At 45.2% G+C, this 17,956-nt stretch overlaps 1 long non-coding RNA gene across 3 annotated transcripts in view; it reads left to right on the plus strand.

Annotated features, from left to right (window-relative positions):
* LOC111185463 (uncharacterized) overlaps positions 1 to 13,826 on the plus strand; it is a 27,063-nt gene extending 13,237 nt beyond the window's left edge. For 2 of the 3 annotated variants that reach the window (XR_016392852.1, XR_002647546.2), the window contains exon 4: positions 1,319 to 13,826. This is a non-coding gene — a long non-coding RNA (uncharacterized LOC111185463). The remainder of the gene's footprint in view (positions 1 to 1,318) is intronic. The other variant, XR_016392851.1, reaches the window with a different exon arrangement.
* Positions 13,827 to 17,956: the final 4,130 nt, after the last annotated feature.

Consider the following 17,956-nt stretch of genomic DNA (forward strand, 5'->3'; position numbering starts at 1 on the left):
GCAAAATCGATCCCAGTTGCAAATCCCCACTTTAGATAAAAAGCAGACATTTTTGCATAAAACTACAGACCCCAACGTTGACCTCTGCATCTGACTTCCCAATCCATCTGACTCCTTTCCCCTGGGTTTTTGCCTCCAAAACTAAATGGCATCAGGAGGAAGTAGGTACCAATGCCAATTTTATAATGTTGACACTGAAGAAAGGAAAATCTGCATAGCCCCCTCCCCCCTTCCTCTCTGAGGCCAAGCCCAATCCTGCCTGTTTAATTACCTCCAGTGATTTCAGCATTAACTAGGTCTGCTGATCCACCCTGGTGTGAAGAACAACAGCCTTGACCAGATCTGATAGTGCAGAGAAATCGGAACCTTTCCCTAGTACCTTTCATGTGGGTCCCAGCTTGGGTTGAGGGTCATGGCTTTGGTGCGTCATAGTTGGAACACATTTGGCATGGGCATTGGCATTGTCTGAGGGTGAGGAAGGGATTCTGTTTCCACCAGTTGCTCTACAGTATCACAGTGGGTCATGGGCATAGCGGTCTGATTAGTGTAGAAACTGAATTTGCATGGCAAGAACATGATTTATCCATAGAACCATAAAAGTATCTTAGTTTTCCAAAAAGTCCTTTGTTTATACTTTATCTAATTTTGAGAAAGAATCAGTTGTCCTTGTTAACTATTATGGTGATGATGATAATGATCTCATCTGGGGTAGTGGCTTTCTCCTGGCCCTCTGCTGTCAGAGCCTGTGGGGCAGGACGGGCCTGGCTCTCTGATCCTCTGTCTTACTACTTTTTTGTTTTTGGCTGCATTGGGTCTTCATTGCTGCACGCGAGCTTACTCTACTTGTGGTGAGCAGGGGCTACTCTTCGTCGCGGTGTGTGAGATTCTCATTGCGGTGGCTTCTCCTGTCACGGAGCTTGGGCTCTAGGCGTGCGGACTTCAGTAGTTGCAGCACGTGGGCTCAGTAATTGCAGCATGCAGGCCCTAGAGCGCGCAAGCTTCAGTAGTTGCGGCGCGTGGGCTCAGTAGTTGTGGCTCTCAGGCTGTAGCGCACAGGCTCAGTAGCTGTGGTGCGTGAGCTTAGTTGCCCTGCGGCATGTGGGATCTTCCCAGACCAGGGATCGAACCTGTGTCCCCTGCATTGGCAGGCAGATTCTTAACCACTGTGCTACCAGGGAAGTCCTGTCTTACTACTTTCTCTCTTCCTCATTTACCTGCCTTCTGCTGTTCTTTGACTACCAAGCTCCTACAAGGCCTTTTTTTTGTTTTTAATTGAAATACAGAATATAGTTGATTTACAACGTTGTATTAATTTCAGGTATACAGCAAAGTGAGAGATTGGTGCAAGATGGCGGAGTAGGACGTGTGCTCACTCCTTCTTGCGAGAGCACTGGAAACACAACGAACTGCTGAACAGTCATTGACAGGAAGACACTGGAACTCACCAAAAAAGATACCCCACATCCAAAGACAAAGGAGAAGCCACAGTGAGACGGTAGGAGGGCGCAATCACAATCAAATCAAATCCCATAACTGCTAGGTGGGTGACTCACAAACTGGAGAACCTTTATACCACAGAAGTCCACCCACTGGAGTAAAGGTTCTGAGACTCATGTCAGGCTTCCCAACCTGGGGGTCCGGCAACGGGAGGAGGAATTCCTAGAGAATCAGACTTTGAAGACGAGAGGGATTTGATTGCAGGACTTCGACAGGACTGGGGGAAACGGAGACTCCACTGTTGGAGGGCACACACAAAGTAGTGTGTGCATAGGGACCCTGGGTAAGGAGCAGTGACCCCGTAGGAGACTGAACCAGACCTACCTGCTAGTGTTGGAGGGTCTCCTGCAGAGGTGGGGTGTGGCTGTGGCTCATCGTGGGGACAAGGACACTGGCAGCAGAAGTTCTGGGAAGTACTCCTTGGCGTGAGCCCTCCCAGAGTCTGCCATTAGCCCCACCAAAGAGGGGTAGGCTCCAGTGCGGGGTCACCAGGCCAAACAACCAACAGGGAGGGAACCCAGCCCACCCATCAGCAGACAAGCAGATTAAAGTTTTACTGAGCTCTGCCCACCAGAGCAACACCCAGCTCTACCCACCACTAGTCCCTCCCATCAGGAAGCTTGCACAAGCCCTTTAGATAACCTCATCCACCAGAGAGCAGACAGCAGAAGCAAGAAGAACTACAATTCTGCAGCCTGTGGAGGGAAAGCCACATTCACAGAAAGATAGACAACATGAAAAGGCAGAGGACTTTGTACCAGATGAAGGAACAAGATAAAACCCCAGAAAAAACAACTAAATGAAGTGGAGATAGGCAACCTTCCAGAAAAAGAATTCAGAATAATGATAGTGAAGATGATCCAGGACCTCTGAAAAAGAATGGAGGCAAAGATCGAGAAGATGCAAGAAATGTTTAACAAAGACCTAGAAGAATTAAAGAACAAACAGAGATGAACAATACAGTAACTGAAATGAAAAATACACTAAAAGGAATCAATAGCAGAATAACTGAGGCAGAAAAACAGATAAGTGACCTGGAAGACAGAATGGTGGAATTCACTGCCACAGAACAGAATAAAGAAAAAAGAATGAAAAGAAATGAAGACAGCTTAAGAGACCTCTGGGACAACATTAAACACCACAACATTCGCATTATAGGGGTCCCAAAAGGAGAAGAGAGAGAGAAAGGACCAGAGAAAATATTTGAAGAGATTATAGTCGAAAACTTCCCTAACGTGGGAAAGGCAAGAGCCACCCAAGTCCAGGAAGCGCAGGGAGTCCCAGGCAGGATAAACCCAAGGAGAAACATGCCTAGACACATAATAATCAAATTGACAAAAATTAAAGACAAAGAAAAATTATTGAAAGCAGCAAGGGAAAAACGACAAATAACATACAAGGGAACTCCCATAAGGTTAACAGCTGATTTCTCAGCAGAAACTCTACAAGCCAGAAGGGAGTGGCATGATATATTTAAAGTGATGAAAGGGAAGAACCTACAACCAAGATTACTCTACCTGGCAAGAATCTCATTCAGATTTGATGGAGAAATCAAAAGCTTTACAGACAAGCAAAAGCTAAGAGGATTCAGCACCACCAAACCAGCTCTACAACAAATGCTAAAGGAACTTCTCTAAATGGGAAACACAAGAGAAGGAAAGGACCTACAAAAACAAACCCATAACAATTAAGAAAATGGTAATAGAAACATGCATATCAATAATTACCTTAAATGTGAATGGATTAAATGCTCCAACCAAAAGACACAGGCTCGCTGAATGGATACAAAAACAAGACCCATATATATGCTGTCTACAGAGACCCATTTCAGACCTAGGGACACATACAGACTGAAAGTGAGGGGATGGAAAAAGATACTCTATGCAAAAGGATATCAAAAGAAAATTGGAGTAGCAATTCTCATATCAGACAAAATAGTCTTTAAAATAAAGACTATTACAAGAGAGAAAGAAGGACACTACAAAATGATCAAGGAATCAATCCAAGAAGAAGATATAACAATTGTAAATATTTATTCACCCAACATAGGAGCACACCAATACATAAGGCAAATGCTAACAGCCATAAAAGGGGAAATGGACAGTAACACAATCCCAGTAGGGGACTTTAACACCCCACTTTCACCAATGGACAGATCATCCAAAATGAAAATAAATATGGAAACACAAACTTTAAATGACACATTAAACAAGATGGACTTCATTGATATTTATAGCACATTCCATCCAAAAACAGCAGATTACACTTTCTTCTCAACTGCTCATGGAATATTCTCCAGGATAGGTCACAAATCAAGCCTCAGTAAATTTAAGAAAATTCAAATCATATCAGGCATCTTTTCTGACCACAACGCTATGAGATTAGAAATCAACTACAGGGAAAAAAATGTAAAAAACACGAACAAATGGAAGCTAAACAATACGTTATTAAATAACCAAGAGATCACTGAAGAAATCAAAGACAAAATAAAAAAATACCTAGAGACAAATTACAATGAAAACACGATGATCCAAAAACCTATGGGATGCAGCAAAAAGAGTTCTAAGAGGGAAGTTTATAGCAATACAAGCCTACCTCAAGAAACAAAAATCTCAAACAATCTAACCTTACACCTAAAGGAACTAGAGAAAGAAGAACAAACAAAACCCAAAGTTAGTAGAAGGAAAGAAATCATAAAGATCAGAGCAGAAATAAATGAAATAGAAACAAAGAAAACAGTAGCAAAGATCAATAAAACTAAAAGCTAGTTCTTTGAGAAGATCAACAAAATTAATAAACCTTTTAGCCAGACTCAAGAAAAAATGGGAGAGGACTGAAATCACTAAAATTTGGAATGAAAAAGAAGTTACAACAGACACTGCAGAAATACAAAGCATCCTAAGAGACTACTACAAGCAACTCTATGCCAATAAAATGGACAACCTGGAAGAAATGGACAAATTCTTAGAAAGGTATAAGCTTCCAAGACTGAACCAGGAAGAAATAGAAAATATGAACAGACCAATCACAATTAATGAAATTGAAACTGTGTTTAAAAATCTTCCAACAGGGCTTCCCTGGTGGCGCAGTGGTTGAGAGTCCACCTGCCGATGCAGGGGACACGTGTTCGTGCCCCGGTCGGGAAGATCCCACATGCCGCGGAGTGACTGGGCCCGTGAGCCGTGGCCGCTGAGCCTGCGCGTCCGGAGCCTGTGCTCCGCAACAGGAGAGGCCACAACAGTGAGAGGCCCGCGTGCCACAAAAAAAAAAAAAAAAAAAAAGAAGTGAGAGCCTTGTCACTAGAGCTGTGTGATTCCAGGAGGCTGGACTGACCCTGCCAGTAATGTTAAGCGGGTTTGGGGGGGTGGGGAACAGATTTGGACTGAATTTGAGTTCCATCTCTATTTTGGGAGTTTCTGATTAAATGCAGAATGTTTGGAAATATTGTTCAGCCTGGAATACATGTAAATAGGAACTTGCAGTGTTTGTATTCTATCTTTATTTTTATAATAATCCTATGTTTTGTAAGCAGAAGAAAACAATAAAAGAAAATTTTAAGGAGAAAAAAAGGTGTGCCCTTGTAAGGACCATGTCTTTTGCACCCCTCTGGCTCCAGTGCTAGAACTGGGGCAGCAGAAGCTGGGTAGCCTGGTGATGAAAAGCAAAGGCCCTGGAGCCTAACGCTGGGTCTGTCACTTGCTGGATGAGTGACCTTGGGCTTCACCCCACGAGGCTATGTCCTGTCTGTAACATGGGGATCCTGGTACCTGCTGCTTAGGGTTGACCTGTGGATTGACCATAAGGCGTGGGAAGCACCTGTCTGACACGTGGATTGTGCTCAGTAAACGGTAGCTGTTATTATCAGAGAACCTCAGCAATCACCCTGCTGACGCCATTTCAGAGAGGAGCTCAGGGTGAGATGCAAGGAGGAGAAGGTGTGACAGTTGCAGAGACTGGATTCTGCTCTGGCCACAGGACACAATGAATGCCTTGTCTCTTGCTGCTTCTGTGTTTTTTTTTGGGGGGGGTGGAGAATTCTAGTTTTTTCTTTCCTGGATAAGTTGCATGTGTCTTATGTCAGGGTCCTAGAAGCCAAGCCTGGGACAGGAATAGGGGCATTGTTCAAGTGATTTATTGGAGTCAGTGCTCTCAGGAAAAGGAGAGTGAGCAGGGCCAGCTATGTAATTTGTGGGATCCAGAGCAAAATGAAAATGGGGGAGCCCTTCGTTCAAAACAAAAAGGGAAAAGTGCTGTTGAAGATACTAACTTATAAAACCTTTTCCTGGGACTTCCCTGGTGGCACAGTGGTTGAGAATCTGTCTGCCAGTGCAGGGGACACGGGTTCAATCCCTGGTCTGGGAAGATCCCACATGCCACGGAGCAACTAAGCCCGTGTGCCACAACTACTGAGCCTGGGTGCCACAACTACTGAAGCCCACGTGCCTAGGGCCTGTGCTTCGCAATAAGAGAAGCCACCGCAGTGAGAAGCCCGCACACCGCGGTGAAGAGTAGCCCCCGTTCACCACAACTACAGAAAGCCCGTGTGCAGCAACGAAGACCCAACGCAACCAAAAACTAAATATAATAAATAAAATTGGTTCTTTAACAAACAAACAAAAAAACAAAAACCTTTTCCTTTCTTCCACAATCTCTCTCTTAACCTGCCGTGTTTTTTTTTTAATCTGGTATTTAATGTAGTTCTAAGTAAAGGAAAATGTAAAATTTAAATTTAATAAATTTTACCATTCCTCTTTATCTTGTGCAATGCCAATTTAAATGCAAATATCAGAGTGTTTAACTTGGATGTGGAATCACCAAAATGACACAATTTGTTTTTTTATGGCTCATCCCCAGAAGGTGCCTCCAGTTAGTCAGAAGAGACGAACACAAGCCAGACTCAGGAAGGCTGGAAGGAGGGTGCATGAGGCATAAGGATGCGCTGAGCACCTGATGTGCCGTGTCCTGGCTGGGGAAGTTGTGCCGGGAATCTTCCCTTCTCACAGGCCACCTTCTCCAACGCTCAGTGGAAGGAAATCCTAAGGGTTCACCAACCTCCGTGCTGGGATGTCTAGGTACCTGCATCGGGAGTAGGTGAGAGGCTTGTTCTTGCCCAGTGCCAGCTGAGTGTGCCAAGGGCAGGGACGGCTGCCACCAAGCCCTGCCCCGGGAAGCCTGTGTGCCTGTCCCTACCTTTCCCTGTGCCTGCTCTCAGGCCGCTGCCAGGAGTGGAGGGCCGCAGCAGTCACTGGAGGGGTCAGAGAGGGAGAGGCTGCGCAGAATGTGGGGTGTCAGGGGGTAAAGGAGGTGAGGAGGCAGTGGGAGATGGCACTGCCTCTGAGCCAAGCCTCCAAGTCCCTGTGTATCTCTCTTGTCTTAACTTACATAGGACTTCCTTTACAAAGCAGATTCAAAGAAAAATTAAGAATTTCAAGTTAGCAAGTGCAATTAAGAATTTCAAGATGGTGGGAATTCCCTGGTTGTCCAGTGGTTAGGACTCCACGCTTTCACTGCCGAGGGCATGGGTTTTATCTCTTGTTGGGGAACTAAGATACTGCAAGCTGCGTGGTGTGGCCAAAAGAAAAAGAAAAGAATTTCAAGATGGCAAGCACAAAGCATTAAACCCCAAGCACAGGGCCCTTCTGAGCACTGGACCCAGTGTCACTGCCTCGGTCCTACGCCCATGAATATCTCTGACCTCATTCTTTTGCTCATCCATTCTTGATGTCTTTTGATTGGGTATATTAAGCAAAACCTAGCTGGCTGTCCTAATTTGTCCCCATGATTTCTATGTTTGATGAGCCATCTGCCTGGGTCCCTGCAGGTCAAGCCCCCTGGCTGCTATTCTGACCTTGTTGCCCTGTATGGTAATTGCACCATCTTGTTTCTTAGGCTTGAGTGCTTCCATCGGTCTTTGCTACTCTGGAATTTTATTCTCCAAGTTCTTCTATGGAGCCCAGTTCTGTAACAGCCACTATTGAGCTGCTCGTGATACCATTGCTCCCCCACCAACACTCTTCTTATCTCCGTGCTAAATGGAGAGTTCTCCAGGCCTTCCCAAGGAACACGGGCAGCTTGTGGGTTTTCCTGTCGTATACAGTAGGCACGTTCTAGTATGTCCACTCCTCTTAGCCTTTCTGTCCTTCCCTCCAGTTTGCAGTGGCAGTTCTGGCATCTCTACATTGTTCAGTTTGGATCGTTGCTTTTTCGAATCTTTCAAGTACTGTCCCATCAGCATATTGGAACCATCCTCTGGGGCCCTTGCCAGGGTGTTAAATCCTATATCACTGGAGAGGATCCCTCCATATCAACAAACTCTACTTACCCAGTTTATATCTCACCCCCGCCCCCACCTTCATCCATCACCCTCGGAATCTTCCACAGGCCAGTTTGGGCTTGTGTATGTTGGCCAGGTCTGATATGTAATCCCTTTCTTTCCTCAGCAGGCATTTCCTGAGTTGGTCCATGCTAAGGTTATTCCCTGGTTATCAGTCTGGTGGCCAGGAAAGGAGGTGGGGCAAATCCCCAGGAGGGCACGTGTTGCTTTGTAAAGCACCTGCTTCATTTTCCAGCAAGGTAGGGTGGCAGTGGGGCTCTGTCTTCCAGCAAGGGAACAGGACTCGTCTGCAGGGCCAGAGGGTTCAGGAGTATCTGGGTTTATCCCTTCAGATAGCCCCTCCCAAGAATCAGGATCCTCTTTCTCCCTTCTGGGGCTTTGTCTTTGGTGTAAAGGGATGCACCTGGCCGAGAACTGGCCTTCTTTGAAGTTCTGCCACTCTTACAATTCATTCCTGCACCTGCTCTGTGTGCCCTCCAGCTGCAGGAGATGCGAGTCTCTTTAAATGCTGCCACGCAGGCCCTCTGAAATTGTTGATCAGTGAGCCTGTCATTTTCTCTCTTTAACAAATCAACAGTGCTGAGCAAGAGCCACGTGATTCAGAGGTCTGTTCGGTGACCACTTCCGCCAGACCTCAGATGCTAGAGACACTGGATCATCTCACCCCCCTCCAGCTTGACTTCATCCTGTTCACCGAAGGTGAAAATCAGCAATCGCATGAAAGCGGCACGCAGTTTGTTTCCTAGGACCACTTCTGGTACCAACTGTTTTGGATTGGTTTCACTAGAAGCAGAAGCTGAGATGGCATGTTCATTGTTCAAGCAATTTTTTTTCTTTTAATAAATTTATTTGTTTGTTTGTTTGTTTTTGGCTGCGTTGGGTCTTCGTTGCTGCGCACAGGCTTTCTCTAGTTGCGGCGAGCAGGGGCTACTGTTTGTTGCAGTCTGTGGGCTTCTCATTGTGGTGGCTTCCCTTGTTGTGGAGCACAGGCTCTAGGCACGCGGGCTTCAGTAGTTGTGGCATGCAGTCTCAGTAGTTGTGGTGCACGGGCTTAGTTGCTCCTCGGCATGTGGGATCTTCCCGGAACAGGGCTGGAACCCGTGTCCCCTGCATTGGCAGGCAGATTCTTAACCACTGCACCACCAGGGAAGTCCATTCAAGCAGTTTTTTGAGGGAGCAAAAATGAAAGGGAATGAGGAAGCCAGACAAGGCTGGTGAAAAGCCCAGCAAGAATGTAGTCTCAGTGGGCATCTACTTCAGCCGGATCTCCCTGGGGTGCTCTGCAGCACACATGGGATCACAGAGCTCTCCCCACCTTGAGGCTAAGGCAACATGCCTGTTAAGTCCCCGTACCAGTCAGTCATTGCCCTCCTCTCCTAGCAGGGAGCACAGACTGTGTTATTCCGTCCTCCTTCTCAGAAACGTGTCTCAGAGGGAAAGCAGATCCTAAGCTTAGGGGAGAGAAGCTCAAAGAAGAGGTCTGGCCTTTGGCCCAGTTTCTCTGGAAAATGATTTCAGGCTTGAAGACATTTTAATTCATTGTAATGTGTGTCATTGGCATGGGGACAATGAGGAGGCCTAGAAAATGCGGCTGTGCAGCCAGGTTTGCCTTCTGGGATCCTGTAGTTGGATAATGATGGACACCACAGGGATTGTGTTGCACAGGCCTTCGTCTTTGTCTCCCCTTGATTACTGGAATGTTCACTACAGGTTCACTAATTATGGACTGAGTGAAAGAATCGATATGAAACCTGAAGAACTTGGGATATAGGAACAGATTTTCTTTTCTTTTCTTTTTTTTTTTTTTTGTGGTACGCGGGCCTCTCACTGTTGTGGCCTCTCCCGATGCAGAGCACAGGCTCCGGATGCCCAGGCTCAGCGGCCATGGCTCACGGGCCCAGCCGCTCCGCGGCATGTGGGATCTTCCCGGACCGGGGCACGAACTCGTGTCCCCTGCATCGACAGGCGGACTCTCAACCACTGTGGCACCAGGGAAGCCCCAGATTTTCTTTTTTTCAACCAGATGTTTCCAGTGGATGCGAGAGGCAGGGATGACAGGAAGGAGGAGGGTGAGGTTTAGTGCCTGCTCTTTGGAATAGGGCAGACCTGGGTTAGGATCCCAACTGAAACCATGTAACTCAGATTGGGACTTGAACCCACACACTGGGACTCAAACTGAGCCAAAACCCAGAGTGGGACTTGAACCCATGGTCTTTTAACTGAGATCACACACCTGGTCTCAGGACTTAATGAAGCTCAGGTTCTTAATGTCTCATCACAGAAAGAATTCAGTGAGAGACAAAGTGATAGGTAAGAAGTGGATTTATTTAGAGAGAAACACACTCCACAGATGGAGTGTGGGCCATCTCAGAAGGCGAGAGGCACCGAAATATGGCATGGTTGGTTTTTATGGGCTGGGTAATTTCATAGGCTAATGAGGGGGAGGGTTATTCCAGTTATTTTTGGGAAAGGACAGAGATTTCCAGGAATTGGGCCACCGCCCACTTCTTGATCTCTGATGGTCGGCCTCAAAACTGTCATGGCACTGGTGGTTGTGTCACTTAGCTTATGCTAATATGTTACAATAAGCATATAATGAGGCTCAAGGTCCACTGGAAGTCAAATCTTCCTCCATCTTGGATCTAGTTACTTTTCACCAGTTTTTGTCATGTCCTATGGCTGTGTCATTCTTTTAAAGTTGTGCCCTGCCCCCTTACCTCCTGTTTCACAACCATGACACTTCACAGCAGCGTGACCTTGAGCTTGGGGCTTGACTTCTCTGAGCCTCAGTTTCCTCTTCAGTTAAATGGGGATGGCACCTGTATCCACTTCATAGGGTTGATATGAGGATTAAATGAGATAATACAGGGAACAGATTTAGCACGGGGCATCTAGTGATGGCTTAGTAAATACTATTATTGACAGTGGAGCATTATCTGAATTTTTCTGGGCAGTGGGTGTTCTGGGGGCAGCATGATAGAGTAGAAGAAGCCAGGGCTTTGAACTCTGAGAGAATTCACTTCCATTTCTGACTCTGTCACTTCCTGGCTGTGTGACTGTGGGCAACTCACTTCCCCTCCCTGAGCCAAGGTTTCCTCATCTGCCAGGAAGGAGAAATGTGCCTACAATGCAGAATTTCAGTGAAAAAAGCATCTAGCCCAGATTATGGCTCACAGTTGGTACTCAGCTAATACAGTTCTCTTTCTTCTTCTCATTTTACAACATAGTATTTAGCCCACACTGTTATTTTCTCACATGTGACTTGAGGCCAAAGTTGGCGATTAGATTTTTATTTATATTTTTATTTATTTATTTATTTATTTAATTTTGGCTGTGTTGGGTCTTCGCTGCTGCGCATGGGCTTTCTCTAGTTGTGGTGAGTGGGGGCTACTCTTCGCTGCAGTGCGTGGGCTTCCCATTGGGTGGCTTCTCTTGCTGCAGAGCACGGGCTCTAGGCGTGCAGGCTTCAGTAGTTGTGGCACGCGGGCTCAGTAGTTGTGGCTTGCGGGCTCTAGAGTGCAGGCTCAGTAGTTGTGGCGCTCGGGCTTAGTTGCTCTGTGGCATTGTGGGATCTTCCCGGACCCAGGATCGAACCCGTGTCCCCTGCATTGGCAGGCGGATTCTTAACCACTGCACCACCAGGAAAGTCCTAGATTTCTTAAGTTTCTCAAGGATAAGAAGGTAGGACGCAGAATGTGTGAGAGCATTAATTAAATGCTCACTTTAGAAGGGAAAATACTCCTGCATTTCAAGAAGCAGTTAAGGATTAATTGGAACAGAAATATGCAGGATCAAATAAGCCAAGACCACAAGCTCTGAGATGCCATTTTAATGTCAGGAGATATAACCAGTCTTTAGGAGTGTCTGCTTCTCTTAATGCCTAATTACCATGATATGATGATGAAAGGGAGGATGATGGTGGAGGCTAGTATTCATGGAGTGCTTACTCTTTCCTAGGTGTGGTGCTAAGTGCTTGGCACATATTTCTTTTAATCATTTTTTTTTTAGTGTACAATTAGAAAAATTTTAATGTAAGTATTTGCACCCAAAACCATCACCATAAGATAGACAGCATGTCTATCAGCCCCCAGACGTTTCTTTATGCCCCTTGGTAATCCCGTTATCTTACCCCTCCCTGCCTCTACCCTCTCCAGGCAACCACTGATGGCTGTCACTTCAGAGTAGTTTGCATTTTCTAGTGTTTTGTATAAATGGGATTGCTTCTTTTTTTGTAGGGGTCTGGCTCGTTTTAACCCTCTTAATAACCCTATGAGGGAGGTAAAGAAAGTTGAATTTCAGTAAGGAAACTTCCTAAGTCGTGACTGGTAAGAGGCACACTGGTAGAATCGAAGTCTGAGTACAGGGCCCCAGATGGTAAGCAGAACCCCTTGCATCACATGACCTTCCCAAGGGTCAGCACTCCGAGGAAATGCCCTGAGAGGCCTTCTCTGAGAAATATTGAATCCCTTACACTTTTTTTCTTTAACTTTTTTATTATGGAAAATTTCAAACAAATACAAAGGTAGAAGGAGTAGTGTTAATAAATTCCCACGAATCCATCCTTTAGCTTCAAGAATTATCAACACATGGCCAATCTCATCTCATCTATATCATTCTCTTGTCCCCTGAATCCCTTACACTTGTATAAAAAGGTGTTTACCTAGCAGCTAAAATTAAATTCTCCTCTAAAGGGAGGAATTTTGAAACAATCTTTCATATTGCTTATAAGATTTATTTTTAATGATTGGAGAAATGCTTGTTTCCTCTGGTTAATAGCCTAGACACAAAATTATATCTATAATAGTAAGATCTCAAGGTTGAGAAAAAAAAGTTAAAGTCACTTAGAAAAAAATGTTAATAGTGTTGTCTCTGGTAACCCACTGAGGCATGACAGGGAGGGAGTGTGGGAAGAGTACAAGTTGACTTTCAAGTTACCTTCTTAGGTGACTGAATAGATGGTGATACCATAAACCTGGTAGGGAGTTCACTAGAAGAAACAGAGTAGGGGGTAGGGCAAGACGATGACTTCAGTAAGATCGTGATGAATTTAAGCTCCAGTGAGAATTGGATGCATGGACATAGGCTTATCTGCAGGACATCACCCCTCAGTTCATGGCACACACAAAATGTGTATCTTAGAACTGATGAAGGATGGAAGTTCTGCCAGATTGCTCTCCATTTTAGCCGTTCTGGCTTTCTCTCCCATCAGCAGTGCAAGAGGGTTGGTTGGTGTTTTCTCATAGCCTTGTCAACACTTGGTATTTTCTTCCTTTTTTTTGCGGTACGCGGGCCTCTCACTGTTGTGGCCTCTCCTGTTGCGGAGCACAGGCTCCGGACGCGCAGGCTCAGCGGCCATGGCTCACGGGCCCAGCCGCTCCGCGGCATGTGGGATCTTCCCAGACCGGGGCATGAACCCGTGTCCCCTGCATCGGCAGGTGGACTCTCAACCACTGCACCACCAGGGAAGCCTGGTATTTTCTTTTTTTTAACATTTTTCTTTTTTGGCTGTGTTGGGTCTTCATTGCTGCTTGTGGGCTTTCTCTAGTTGCAGCGAGCAGGGGCTACTCTTCATTGTGGTGCACGGGCTTCTCATTGCGGTGGCTTCTTTTGGCGCCCGGGCTCTAGGCGCTCGGGCTCAGTAGTTGTGGCACATGGGCTTAGCTGCTCCACGGCATGTGGGATCTTCCCAGACCAGGGTTCGAACCTGTGTCCCCTGCATTGGCAGGCGGATTCTTAACCACTGCTCCACCAAGGAAGCCCCTGTGAAGGCTTTTTTAAAAACATGAGACTAACATTTAAATCAGTCGGCTTTGAGTAAAGCAAATTACACCACGTAATGTGGGTGGACCTCGTCCAGTCGGTTGAAGGCCTTCAGAGAAAAAAGACAGTGGTTCCTTGAAGAAGAGGGAATTCTGCCTCAAGAGGGCCTTCAGACTTCAGCTGCAACTCAGCTCCTTTCTGAGTCTGCAGCCTGCGGGCCTGCCCTGCAGAGTTCCAACTTGCCAGCCCCCAGAATTGCATGAGTCAATTTCTAAAAAAGCAAAAAAACCCCTCTCCCTCTCCCTCTCCCTCTCCCTCTCCCTCTCCCTCTCCCTCTCCCTCTCCCTCTCCCTCTCCCTCTCCCTCTCCCTCTCCCTCTCCCTCTCCCTCTCCCTCTCCCTCTCCCTCTCCCTCTCCCTCTCCCTCTCCCTCTCCCTCTCCCTCTCCCTCTCCCTCTCCCTCTCCCTCTCCCTCTCCCTCTCCCTCTCCCTCTCCCTCTCCCTCTCCCTCTCCCTCTCCCTCTCCCTCTCCCTCTCCCTCTCCCTCTCCCTCTCCCTCTCCCTCTCCCTCTCCCTCTCCCTCTCCCTCTCCCTCTCCCTCTCCCTCTCCCTCTCCCTCTCCCTCTCCCTCTCCCTCTCCCTCTCCCTCTCCCTCTCCCTCTCCCTCTCCCTCTCCCTCTCCCTCTCCCTCTCCCTCTCCCTCTCCCTCTCCCTCTCCCTCTCCCTCTCCCTCTCCCTCTCCCTATACCTATATATATATATATGTATATATGTATATACACATCGTATTGTTCTCTTATTGTTCTGTTTCTCTGGAGAATCCTGACTAGTACAGGGTTATACTTAATTTTTTTCCCCCTCAGCTATTGCAGAGAATGATGTAACCCTGATTCTAAATTTAAGATTTAGGATTCAGTCTCTTAAGTTTGACTAGCTGTGTGTGAATCCTGTCTCAGTCACTTGCTACATGATTTTTTGAAAACTTTAATTGAAGTATTATATGCATATAGAAACACAAACATATAATAAGGGTATAGCTTAATGGATTTTAAGAAAATAGATACACTAGTGTAACTAGCACAGTAAAAACGAGAACATTCCTACCACTCAAGAAACTTCCCTTATTCCTATTTCCAGTCACTACCTATACCCTCACTAAGGGAAACCACAATTCTGACTGCTAAAAGAATGCATACGGGGCTTCCCTGGTGGCGCAGTGGTTGAGAGTCCGCCTGCCGATGCAGGGGACACGGGTTTGTGCCCCGGTCCGGGAGGGTCCCACATGCCACAGAGCGGCTGGGCCCGTGAGCCATGGCCGCTGAGCCTGTGCGTCCGGAGCCTGTGCTCCGCAACGGGAGAGGCCACAACAGTGAGAGGCCCGCGTACTGCAAAAAAAAAAAAAAAAAAAGAAGAATGTATATATCTTGACAATTTTTGTACTTTATATGCAAAGTCATGCAGTATGTGTTTTTGTTTCTGCTGTATCTATGTTCTTATGCTCAACCTTTTTGAAGATTCATTTGTGTGGTTGTATGTCATTGTAGTTTTGTTCATTGTCATGTAGTATCTTGTATAGTATTTCATGATATGGCATACTGCATTTTATTTATTGATTTTAGTTTTGATGAGCATTTGAGTAAGTTTCTTGTTTTGTTTGCGATTTTGAAGAGAGCTGTCATAACCATTCTAGTGCATGGCTTTTGGTGAGCATAGGTAGGCATTCCTGTTTAGTATATCAGCTTTAGTCAATAAGGCTAAATAGATCTCCAGAGTAGGCATGCTAGTTTACACCCCATCACCAATGTAAGAGAGTTCTAACTGCTCTACTTTATCACCCATACATGTTATTTTTCCATCTTTTTTATTTTAGCCATTCTGGTTCTGATGGGTTTGTATCACATTGTGGATTTCATTTGCATTTTCTAATGACGAGCAAAGCTGAGGGCCTTTCATATCTTTCTCAGACATTTGGTTTTCCTCTTTGGCAAAGAGATCTTTGATACATTTTTCTATTGTGTTTTTCATCTCTTTCTCGTTTATTAAGATAGAAAGTTAGTCTAGAAAGTTAAGTAGAAAGTTGAGGTCTTTCTTCTTTTCTGATATAGGTATTTAAAGGTGTGCATTTCTTTTTTTTTTTTTTTTTTTTTTTTTTGCGGTACGCCGGCCTCTCACTGTTGTGGCCTCTTCCGTAGCGGAGCACAGGCTCCAGACGCGCAGGCTCAGCGGCCATGGCTCATGGGCCTAGCCGCTCCGCGGCATGTGGGATCTTCCTGGACCGGGACACGAACCCGTGTCCCCTGCATCGGCAGGCCGACTCTCAACCACTGCGCCACCAGGGAAGCCCTAAAGGTGTGCATTTCTGACTAAGCATTATTTTAGCTACATCTCAGGAATTTTGATCTGTTATGTCAGTTCAAGATATTTTCTAATTCTCTTGTGATTTCTTCTTTGACCCATGGGTTATTTGGAGATATGTTGTTTAATTTCGAGATATTTGAGGAATTTTCTTTCTTTTTTTTGGACTGCACTGCAGGGCTTGAGGGATCTTTGTTCCCTGACCAGGGATCGAACCTGGGCCCCCGGCAGTCCTAACCACTGGACTGCCAGGGAATTTCTTCTATTTTTGAGTTTTCAGATTTCTTTGTTACTGATTTCTAATTTAATTCCATTGTGGTTGGAAAGCACACTTTGTATGATTTCAATCCTGTTACCTTTATTCAGACTTGTTTTATGACCTAGCATATGCCTCAGATTTTATTTGACTTTCAAAAGCTTTTAGCCTAGCTCATTTATCCTCCTGCACCCCTAGCCTTTGGAGTCAGCAAATGCGTACTCAGGAAAATCAGATGTGTCTGAGGCTCCTTGTTCTGATTTTGTCATTCCAGCCCTAAGCAATAGCAGAAAGCTTTGATGGTTGCCCTTTCCCCTCATAGTGGCTATTTGCCTGGGCCAAGTCCCTAGTCCTCAACCCATGGCCAGATTTGGCAAATGCTCCCAGGGGAATATACCAGCTGCCTATCTGACAGGTCTCTTCTAAACTAGTCTGCCCTCCCTGAGATTTTTAGCCCATCCTTTCCTCATTAGTGCCACAGCCCTTTGACACCTTTAGAATGTGAGTTTTTGTAATTTGTCTGGTCTTAATAGTTGCTGTTAGTGACAGTGTTGGCCTGTTTCAACCTACATCCTACCCAGAAGTGGAAGTCGTTTGTCCTGTTTTAGATGACAGTATCTTTGCTGTGCTGTTTACTCACCTTTATTTCACATATGGTGTACAGCTTCCCTATGGATTTGTTTCTCGTCTTGCTGGAATATTACCTATTAAATATTTTCAAAGGCGATCTTTGAGTGATAAAATGGAGACTTTTTATATAGATGAAAATTCTGGGTTTGATGTTCTTTTCCTTTAAAACTGTTGAAAATGTTGTTTCCCTTCGTAGTATTATTATTCTTTGAGGCCCCAAATTGGAAACAACCTAAATGTCCTTCAACAGTAGAAGAGATAAATAAACTTTGATATGCTCATACAGAGTAGTGCTATACAGCACTATACAGCAGTGCTAAGAGAAGACGATGTTACCTCCCTGGAGATATTTGTCAATGTCTGGAAGTATTTTTTGGTTATCACAACTTGTTGGGGCAGGAAGAGAGGATTGCTACTGGTATCTAGCGGGTAGAGACTGGGGATGTTGCTAAACATCCTGCAGTGCATAAGACAGCCTCCCCATATCAAAGAATTACCTGGCCCACACAGGTCAATAGTGCTGAGATTGAGAAACTCTGCTTTGCATCAGTGAGAATAAATGAACAATTGCTACATGGGTACAACCACATGGTGAATCCTACAAACATAATGTCGAACAAAAGAAGCCAGTTACAAATGAGTATATACAGTGTGCGTCTATTTATATAAAATTCAAAAAAAGCAAAAACTAAGGATAGTTAGCTGTAAGGATAGGGTTGTCTTTGGGGGCAACTGGTGACTGGTAAGGGCCAAGAGACTTGTTGGGTGGTGGGTAACATTATCTTTTTTGATATGGGGGTTAGTTACACAGATATGTTCACATTGTGAAAATCAAGATGTGCTTTTTAATTGGTGTGCTATACTATATACATATATATAATTTTAATAATTATAATTTTATGTATCATTTTATTAATATATATATTACTTGAATAAATGTTTTTCAAAGTTCCATTGTCTGATTTTAAGAGGTGATCTGTTCTTCCTCTTTGGAAGCATTTACATTTTTTCTTTGCTTTTGATGTTCTGAACTATCATTGTAATGTCACTATAAGTGGGTTTATTCATACCTATCTGTCACTCTGTAAGATCTTTTAAAGTCTTTCATTTCTTTCTAATCTTAGG

This window comes from Delphinapterus leucas, chromosome 3, assembly GCF_059928025.1.
Source record: "Delphinapterus leucas isolate spDelLeu-1000000601 "Yukka" chromosome 3, BTC_Dleu_Yukka2, whole genome shotgun sequence".
NCBI lineage: Eukaryota > Metazoa > Chordata > Mammalia > Artiodactyla > Monodontidae > Delphinapterus > Delphinapterus leucas.